Source organism: Schistocerca americana, chromosome 5, assembly GCF_021461395.2.
Source record: "Schistocerca americana isolate TAMUIC-IGC-003095 chromosome 5, iqSchAmer2.1, whole genome shotgun sequence".
NCBI lineage: Eukaryota > Metazoa > Arthropoda > Insecta > Orthoptera > Acrididae > Schistocerca > Schistocerca americana.
Genome location: NC_060123.1, coordinates 569,428,755 through 569,437,935, shown reverse-complemented (window position 1 = coordinate 569,437,935; position 9,181 = coordinate 569,428,755).

Sequence of the window (9,181 nt, the reverse complement as noted above, 5' to 3'; positions counted from 1 at the left end):
TGTTTTCCGGCATTGTTTGTCGTGCGTTAATACTGGTACACACCAGTGCTGTAGGTATGTTTACTGATGAAGAGGTAGTCGATAACCATCTCTTGTATGGCTTCACTCCGCTAAGTTCTTCACACACCGTCGGCAACCACGTTACTGCACTTTTGTGTCTGTACAAAGGAGCCTACGAGAAAACGGATCCTTTCGTGTTATGGTGATTGCATATTATAGGCTTTTTCATTGTTGTAAAAGTATGTTCACAGTGGCAGGGGATTATTGCGATAACAAACCGAATAAATCATAATTACGTAGTCACGCTGTAACAAGCCGTTAGAGACCTTGGGTCCCTTATACCAAAATACTGAGAAGGTATCAATGAACAACCTCTGCAAGTATGTCGGGAGAGTGCTGGTTCACCCTGTACAGAGAAAAAGACTACCACACTTCTTTAGAAACGTTACCTTTGTCTGACGTCCAGGACAACGTATTCTTTCTTTTATTCAGAAAGAACATACCTAATAATTTATTCCATATGCTAAGATAACTGTTTGCACTTTACCGTGTGTAAAAGTGTCGAAAACTTACTTCCTGATAATCTTGTTGACGTGGCTCACAAGATCTCGTGTGTATGGACAGTTGCCATCCTCTAGGATGAACACTATGTGATCAAAAGTATCCGGACACCTGGCTGTAAATGAATTACGAGTTCGTGGCGAACTCCATCGGTAATGCTGGAATTTATTATGGTGTTGGCCCACCCTTAGCCTTGATGACAGCTTCCACTCTCGCAGACATACGTTCAATCAGGTGCTGGAAGATTTCTTGGGGAATGGCAGCCCATTCTTCACGGAGTGCTGCACTGAGGAAAGGTATTGATGTTGGTCGGTGAGGCCTGGCACGAAGTCGGCGTTCCAAAACATCCCAAAGAATAGGCCACATCGTCCATTCTACACATTATTCTAGATCTATGTGACGATGCTCTGCTGAGTATACTTATGTGTGTTTATGATGCCATTACGGCCTCATCACTTTAGGGCATGGTGTAGAAATGATCTGAGGATGGTCATTACTGACTGAAACCGTCAAAAGAATTGATATTGTGATCAAAGACTGGAATAAAAAAAAACATTTGACAGTATTGGATCACTGTTCATATACGCGACTGGGTAGCAGCTGGTAAAACAAAAACTTGCGAATTCCACGCAAGTCTGCGAAAAACCGTCTCTATTCACTAGATTCGACAGCCTCTAACTTCACTTGTCTATATATCTAAAGAAATTTGTACCGGGAAGAGCTCTGAATCCAAATACGAGGTCTGTTCAAAAAGTTCCGGAACAGTCTTAAGTTGGCGCCAATGGTAGGTTGCAGAGAAATGCGGTTGGTACCCCTGCACACGCCTGTGTTTAATGTATAACTTCCGGAAGTTTCATTGTTGTTTGTCAGTTAGTTATTGTTCGGCGCCGTACTGAGTGGAACGTTGTGTCGCACAGTTTGCGAATTTCAATACGGCAGAGTCAGAGGAGCAACGCGTCTGCATTAAATTTTGTGTGACACTCAAGAAAACTTTTACAGATACACACCAAATTATGCAGGAAGCCTACGGTGATGAGCGCTTAAGCCATACTTGGTGCCGGCCGCGGTGGCCGTGCGGTTATAGGCACTTCAGTCCGGACCCGCTTGACTGCTACGGTCGCAGGTTCGAATCCTGCCTCAGGCATGGATGTGAGTGATGTCCTTAGGTTAGTTAGGTTTAATTAGTTCTAAGCCCTAGGGGACTGATGACCTCAGATGTTGAGTCCCATAGTGCTCAGAGCCATTTGAACCATACTTGGTATTACCAATGCTCACACGGTTCAAAAATGGCCGAACGGAAGATAAAGGTAACCCTTGTTCAGGACGCCCTTCGACGTCTACCTACGACGCTCAGGTCACGAAGGTCAACTAAATTGTGCCACACGGAAAAACGGTTTATCATGGTATTATCGGAACGTGTTGCAACACCTCCGAGAAAATGGGAGAAGGAAACGGCCTGAAATGTGGCGAGACAATTCATTGCTCTTCCATCACGATAACGCACTCGCACATTCATCTCTGTTGGTGCCTGACTGTTGTTGTTGTTGTTGTTGTTGTTGTCTTCAGTCCTGAGACTGGTTTGATGCGGCTCTCCACGCTACTCTATCCTGTGCAAGCTTTTTCATCTCCCAGTACCTACTGCAGCCTACATCATTCTGAATCTGCTTAGTGTACTCGTCTCTTGGTCTCCCTCTACGATTTTTACCCTCCACGCTGCCCTCCAATACTAAATTGGTGATCCCTCGATGTCTCAGAACATGACCTACCAACCGATCCCTTCTTCTAGTCATGTTGTGCCACAAGCTCCTCTACTCCCCAATGCTACTCAATACCTCCTCATTAGTTATGTGATCTAACCATCTGACTATTGCACGAAAAACGAAATCACTGTGTTACCTCATCTGCCCTACTCCCCTAACATTGTCCCTCCGGACTTTTTTTATTTCCAGAGTTTAAAACCCCGTTGAAAGGGCCAAGACATGCAACGATAGACGAGATAGAAGAAAATTCGCAGATAGCGCTTCGCGCGATCCAGAAAGAGGCGCACCAAGACTTCTTCTGGAAGAAGAAACGGCACTGGGAGCCGTGTATCAACCGTAGAGGGGAGTATTTCGAAGGAGATTATGCACAATAAGTAAAAGATAAAAGTAGAAATTTTTTTGTTGACAAAGTTATGGGATTTTACTGAACAGACCTCGTAGAAGTTATATCTGCTGTAGAAGTACATTCACTGGATACACGTAGGAGGAAGTGTATTCTACCGCTAGAGGCTTGCAAATACCACGAAAAACCTGAAGCCGCATCAACCATTTCACATGCAGGAGTGGAAAGCATATCTTTATGAAAGGGAGATCGCACAGAGCACCGAACGTGACTCTGTTGCAACTGTCCAAGAATAAGATTTAATGGAGTTTGTAATCACTTCATGAAGGACTCACCGAAGGCTATTACATGATTAACCTCCGTACACGCAGAGCTTATGGTGGTACTGGGCTATTAACAACGTATATGAATGAAACTTCCTGACAGATTAAAACTGTGTGCCGGACCGAGACTCGAACTCGGGAACTTTGCCTTCCGTGGGCATGTGCTCTACCAACTGAGCTACCCAAGCATGACTCACGGCCCGTGCTCACAGCTTCAATTCTGCCAGTACCTCGTCTCCTACCTCACAAACTTCACAGAAGCTCTTCGCGGAAGGTAAAAGACAAGGTACTGGCAGAATTGAAGCTGTGAGGACGGGTCATGAGTCGTGCTTGGGTAGATCCGATAGTAGAGCACTTGCCCGCGAAAGGCAAAGGCCCCGAGTTCGAGTCTCGGTCCGGCACACAGTTTTAATCTGTCAGGAAGTTTCACATCAGCGCACACTCCGCTGCAGAGTGGAAATCTCATTCTGGAAACGTCTATGAATGTTCACTTACTGTAAAGTTATTAATATTTTCTTATGTTTGTTTTATATCTTAATCTTCTTTGTTACATTGGTGACATTTTTACTTAATTTGATACGCTAAGCAATTATTCTAAAAGAGGATTGCGCCGAAAAAGTTCATTTCTTGAACTAAAACTGACACGGATACAGATTTAGATGTTGTCCTATTAAGGTTTTTAAGCGGACAGGCAAAAGGTTTGAATGCTACTGTTCGACCAGTTAGGCACCACGTCTAATTCGATTCCAAATGTAATGAAGCCTCCACGACGTCTTAGAGGTTCGTGACTGGTGGTGTTTTCCCGACTCTGTTCCACAAAACAAGAGAGCCTCCCCTTAGTGCCAAACTTCCGAGCACGCTGCCCTCGCATCTTGTGCAAATTCGCTGGTCAACGTAAAAAGTCGCCACCAAGAAACACGCTCCCCTCTAACAGGGAGCGACGTTCCAAGGAGTTAGCATGAAATTAAGAAGACCTACAGCGCCGCACGCGCAATAAGGATTTATGTTCTCGTTCACGAAGCTCCGGGATAACTACAGCTAAACAACACAGGCGGGGTCGGCAATATTTCAAGCGAGAAATGCAACTCGCAATACGATGAATTTTCTGTGTAATTTAATTAATTCAACTAGAGTGCTGTGCACGCAATGGCTCATATAACAAGAAGCGATCCGCCGAAATGTTTCGTTTGGAAGCCATCGAAAGTCGTCTGAATAGGGAAGATCTCTTTGAAGACGGTTGAAAGACATCAAAGGCCAAAATGTAGTCGTTCGTAGCAATGAAAGCTTTGACTGTAGTGGCATTCACGTAATGAGAACGCTTGACGCGAGAAAGAGAAGTAATTCACACAAAACGTTATGACATTCCAGGAATGAAGTAAGACAGTTGTGTATTTCTCTCTGTGTTTGTTATTGTGTATGTTCCTTTTATTTAATAACGTAGAGGAAAAAAATTGATGGTATATGCCGAGTAATTAATGAGCAACTGCGCTGGTCAGCTAATGAGGCCTGCAGAATGACTCCTTTTAATCACTAAATAACAGCGCAGTGAGCGCAATTCGATCCAGCGAATCATCATTTTGTAGAAAGTGGTACCAAAGTCATAAACAAGCATCCACACTGTATATTCGAGAACGATTGCACGTACCACATAAGAGGAACTCTGTTGAACTGTAACAGGAAAATATTAGCAAAATGGTTCAAATGGCTCTGAGCACTATGGGACTTAACTTCTGAGGTCATCAATCCCCTAGAACTTAGAATTACTTAAACCTAACTAACCTAAGGACATCGCACACATCCATGCCTGAGGCAGGATTCGAACCTGCGACCGTAGCGAAAATATCAGCAATAGATATGTTGTTAATCAGTAACACATGTCCATTTTATTAATAGAAATGTATATCCACCGTTTCTCCTTGGTCAGGGTGTAAGAAGCCTTTCCGTATCTACGTCACGTTAAAATACGGAATTTTTCATGTGCATGAAGAAGATACAATGTTCAGACTATCACTTCCTAAAAATAAAAAAAACAACAAAAAGAAACTTTTTCGTAATGAATTTCGAAAAGCAATGCAAATAGCTTTAAGATCTTATGGTAACAATGGACAGAAGGATATTACATTAGTAACTGGAATATATAAAAGTGATTTTTTACTAAATTATAACAGCGAAGGGGATAGTTTGTCTTCCAAGGTACAAGAAGTAAAAAACGTTTTGGTAGACGAAGCCAAAAGGGTTAGCTGACTGTAATGAACTCACATGATCATTCTAACGTATTAGGATAGGAGAGAATTGGGTTGTTCAGTGCATATGATATTCCTCGGCGCCGCATTGTCAAAAAGGCCAGCATTTAGGGGGGGACTAATGCGTAGAAATGGAATCTTGGCCTTTTTATGCTTGCATTTGCTTTACAACATGTAATTAACGGTTTCAGTAGTTACAAATCTACGATAACGGCATTCCTTAGAGTGTGATGAGAAATAGCCAGAAGTAGAAACCTACGTAACGTTGAAAACCTGGAGAAGTACCACGAGAGTGATGGTATCTGAATTAAACATATATATGTAGACACCCACACCCACACACCCACCCACACACACACATACACACACACACACACACACACACACACACAAGGTGGTCCATTGATAGTGACTGGGCCAAATATCTCACGAAACCATAGTGCCATCTGGTTTCCCCCTTCAAGACAGAAAAATTTCATTCTTTGTAGTTTTTTCGTTTGACGCTTATTTCGTAGCCATGTACAAAATTTTGTATTTCGTGAGATATTTGGCCTGGTCGCGATCAATGGATCACCCTGTATATGTATGTCTGGGATCTCCTCCTAAACCTGTTGATCGATTTCAACCAAATTTCGCTCACAAACAACAAACATTATGAGTATCAGTGCTGTGGGGTTCAAAAGCTTCTACATCTACATCTACATTCATACTCCGTAAGCCACCCAAAGGTGTGTGGCGGCCTGTTCCAGTCGCGTATGGTTCGCGGGAAGAACGACTGTCTGAAAGCCTCCGTGCGCGCTCTAATCTCTCTAATTTTACATTCGTGATCTCCTCGGGAGGTATAAGTAGGGGGAAGCAATATATTCGATACCTCATCCAGAAACGCACCCTCTCGAAACCTGGCGAGCAAGCTACACCGCGATGCAGAGCGCCTCTCTTGCAGAGTCTTCCACTTGAGTTTGCTAAACATCTCCGTAACGCTATCACGGTTACCAAATAACCCTGTGACGAAACGCGCCGCTCTTCTTTGGATCTTCTCTATCTCCTCCGTCAAACCGATCTGGTACGGATCCCACACTGATGAGCAATACTCAAGTATAGGTCGAACGAGTGTTTTGTAAGCCACCTCCTTTGTTGATGGACTTCTACTCCAATATGAGCACTGATACAGCTAAAAACATTTGATTTTTTTTCAGTCCCTGCTTTCTCAGTCCCTGCCAAACAGACTACTCCGCACAACAGGCATGTTGTGTGAGAATAGCATTGGCAAACCTTACCGACCGGTGTCAGAGGGCAGCCTACACTTCAGGGGCAGTGAACTGTTTTGAAGCTGCCCGCATCTCGTGGTCGTGCGGTAGCGTTCTCGCTTCCCACGCCCGGGTTCCCGGGTTCGATTCCCGGCGGGGTCAGGGATTTTCTCTGCCTCGTGATGGCTGGGTGTTGTGTGCTGTCCTTAGGTTAGTTAGGTTTCAGTAGTTCTAAGTTCTAGGGGACTGATGACCATAGTGCTCAGAGCCATTTGAACCATTTGTTTTGAAGCTCCTAATGTGGGCTATCCTGCACAACAGGCATGTTGTGCTGGGAGTAGTACCGACCTACTGTTTTACAGGCACCACTCACACAGATGAACATGACTGGGGGCAAGGTTGATATGGACAGAGGAAAGGATGGACAGAGAGAGGGGCAGGAGGGGTTGGGTAGTGACACAAAAAAAGACAGGTAGCGATGGAGAGAGAGGGCGGGTGGGATGTAAAAGAAGAAAGTGAGGAGGGGAGGGACATAGAGAGGGAGAGGACGAGATGATGGAGAGGGTGAAAGGGGAGGAGGTGATGGATAAGGTGATAGGGGTGTAGGAGATGGACAGGAAGAGATGGAAGAGGAGATAGAGAGAGGGGGAGGAATAGATGGACAGAAACTGCGAGTGTGGAGAAAGAGAATGGTAGATAAAGGTGGGAGAATGAGCTGTGGGCAGTGAGATTGGGGGGGGGGGGAGGAGAGGAAGAGGTGGACACAGCTAGAAGGAAAGAGGAGGTGTGTGCAATGTATGAGTCGAAGCTGTGGGGCAAAGGTTAATTTATTAAAACAAAATAAATTAAGGTTGATCAAAATAAATATAAATTTTGAGGTAAATTAGTTGTGTTTCCTCTTAGGGTTAATCAAGTATTTCTGAATGAAATGGAAAGTAGTTCAGTCATTCTAAACAAGTTTATGAGACCCTTTACCCTCATCATGCTACTCGGCATAACAAGGAGATGGTGATGATGGTGGTGATGGTGGTGGTGAATTACCTCAATTTTATACACCGGATGCCCTGTTCTTGCTGGCCTTGACGTATCTCTTTTGCTAGATGCTCACATTTTACGCTGCGTACAATTCCTGTATTTGCGTGGTCTGCTCTGCATTCTCACTTTTTCCCTGAAGTTCGTGAAACTTTCGGCGGGTCTTTCGAGGCCGGGGGGCTTCGGGAAGACAGCCGCGAGTCGCAGGGTAAGCGGCGGATATTGCTGTGGCCGAGGCAACGCCGTTTCCCGATCGAACGGTAAATCTGCTGCGCACAGTAGGGCTGTGTTTACTCGAACGAAAACTCGGAAACGTATTAACCGAGGCAGATATCTGAAGTCTTAATTGCGGGAACTTTTCCTGCAAATCCTCGACACTGTGGAACTTTCGCTTCTGTTCAAATCGATCTTAACTGCGCCCACAGTTCATTAAGTGCGAGCGCCTTAATCTGTGTGCTGCGTTAATTCGTGCCTACAGGCCGCACCTAGATAGGCTGTAGCCCCCAACATTGAAGGATTCCGTTCAACTTGCAAGCTCATATCCGTCGATTATCAAATTTTGCTTTCTAAGGAAGGGCCATGGGTCTTCCTTATTCCTGTATTGATTCTCTTTGAGATATTAACTTGACTTTACGAGCAGATTAATCTTGTCTCATTTCCACTGAATATGGTTGATTGAGAACATTGTCGCCTGCACTTCATACTTCCAGAATATGTAGGGCCGTGTCTTGATATCAGTACGACGCAGTTCTCACAAAACACTCCAAAAAAATAGCATTTGAAGATCAGAAGATTTCCGAGAGCTGTTAAATACAAAACACTTCCATCATTTTACAAGACTCGGCGGTACCTGAGTGCTTCGTGTATGGGCCTCAGCCTTAAAACTGCAAAGTCCATGGTTCGGTTCACGCTAATAGTGACATTTTTTGACTTTCATTTAAATTCTATATTTATTATCAAATTTAAACGTTAATTCATATAAATTGCATAATATTTTTTTATACAAATAATGTCATGTATCTTTAAGTACTATCACACATTTGATACAGAGACACGTAATGTATACTGATGAGTTGAAACAGGACCACTACGCACCGCGACGTTGGATGCCACCTGGCGGCGTTGCAGGCAAGTCAAGCAGTAATAAAAGTATGTAAGCGGAGCAGACACGGATGGGGGGGGGGGGGGGGGGGGAAATCACCCTAGCGGAAGATACGAGCTGCAAATGGGGGAATCCATTGCGATAAGCGACTTTCATAAAGAGCAGATTATTATTACGCAGAGCCTGCGAACGAATATCTCTGAAACGGCGAAGCTGGTGGAATGTCCACGTGCTACTATCGTGGCATCTACGGAAAGAGGTAGAAGGACCGTGTAACTGTCACTAGGCGCTAAATGGATAGCCGTTCACAACTCTTCACAGAACATGGGGTTAGCAGGCTTGTCTACTATGTAAAATGGGGTAAATGGTGATCTGTGGCGTCTCTGCAGAAAGACCACAACGATGGTGCACGGACAAGTGATTCGGAGCACGTCGTTCATCGTTCATTGTTGAACGTGGATCTCCGTAGCAGACGACCCCTACGTGTTCACATGTCGAGCCAACGACATCGTCAGTTACGATTGCAGCTAGCACGGGACATCGGGACTTGACCGTCGATCAATGGAAACG